General features: G+C 31.1%; 1 protein-coding gene across 2 annotated transcripts in view; it reads left to right on the top strand.

Moving 5' to 3' along the window:
* The window catches only part of LOC123007815 (leucine zipper putative tumor suppressor 2 homolog), a 75,581-nt gene that overhangs the window by 17,736 nt on the left and 56,302 nt on the right, over positions 1–1,543 (top strand). The window lies entirely within an intron of this gene.

The raw sequence follows: 1,543 nt of genomic DNA, 5'->3' as shown, positions 1-1,543 counted from the left end.
TTATTTTTGCAATTATGAATACAGTAAAAAAAAAGATCTAACTTTTTTTTCATAATCCCAAATACGATTTTAAAATAATAAAAAATGGTACAATTACCGATTTTTTAAAAGCAAGCTGGAAATCTAAAAAAAAATAAAAAAGTATAATTATTTCGAAAACGGTTAAATTTAGGTATAGGAAAGGCTAATAAAAATTCTCTCAAAATCACTTGAGTAATCCAAAAACGCAATAAAAACCAAACCTTTCTATTTAAAATAACGAAGTTGATATCCACTTCCGGTGTAACCGGAAGTGTCTCCATCTTGAAAATATTTTCATTGAGCAGAACCTAACCGATCATGGCTATAACCAAAATTTTAAATAATTATCATTGTTAAAATTCCCAATATTTCGAATGTGGGGTTAGCCGGAACAGCCTGTATAATATCTCCATCTCTTTCCCTAATGGTTGGGGTCAATCGCCAACACACTGAAGATTATAAATTGCCATTCTGGGGGTTTATTTTGGGTAAAAGCCACAAAACTGGTGATTTCCAATGAGCACTTGTCCCCATACATAATATAAGTAAAAAGTTCCATTCCGTGAAGTCATACAATATTCATTGTTAGTTTAAATACGTCTGGAGAGCTTTATCGCGGATCCAAACCCATTGTTTACAGCCGCCACTACCTGAATTTATCGACATTTTGTATTCAAATGGCTGCCAGACGACTGTTTTGATTTACACAATGCCCAACAATACAATAGAAATTTTTCGAAAAAATTCACTGAATTTCCAGTGACAAATTTCCTCGTTCTCAGGGAAGAAAGGTGTCGTTTTTCTCGCGTTTGCATAAAAGTTCAAGTGCAATAACCGCGTATGAATGAAATGTGATATTATACCGTGTTTGTTGGCATAAATCACCTGAAAATAATTTCACGACCGGAGCAAATAAACTAATTGTGATTAATAAAGCTAAATCAAATCCGGGAAACAGGGCCGTATCCAAGGTGGGGATTAGGGGGTTCAAACTCCCTCCGAAATGCTGAGCACTTTGTTATATAGTGTTATAAGTGTTAAAAATTTGTTTTTTTTTTATTTTAGTGAGTTAATTTTAAATTTTTGTGAATTAATCTTTCATGTGTTAATTATACAGTGTGTCATTTTTATTGTTAGGTATAAATTTAAATAGTTGATAGAATATTTAATTTTAAGACAAAAATGTTTCGAAAAATGCTATGAAAGAGAGCTACACTCCCTAAAAAAGGTACGTTTTTTAAAGGGTTTTTCCTAATATTTTAGAATAGATAAAATTACAAAATTTGGTACCTTTATATGTACACCTAAACAAATGCCAAATAACAAAATTATTATTCAGGGGCGTCCTAAACGGTAAAACAAATTTAATGTTTAATTTTTATGCTGTTTAAATCTGTAAATTGTATCGGAGAAACACAAAAGATCTTTTTTTATGAAAAACTATGAAATTTTGTTCCTGAAAGTGACAAGAAACCTCAGGCAATATAGTTAGAGTAAATTTTTACCCTAATCCGATCTAGTT

The sequence above is a fragment of the Tribolium madens genome, unplaced genomic scaffold (assembly GCF_015345945.1).
Source record: "Tribolium madens isolate multiple individuals breed KSU strain unplaced genomic scaffold, Tmad_KSU_1.1 Scaffold_3;HRSCAF=73;Tcas5.2_LG2, whole genome shotgun sequence".
Taxonomy (NCBI): Eukaryota; Metazoa; Arthropoda; class Insecta; order Coleoptera; family Tenebrionidae; genus Tribolium; species Tribolium madens.
Note: the sequence above shows the minus strand (reverse complement) of the source record. Positions and strands in the feature narration are given on the sequence as shown.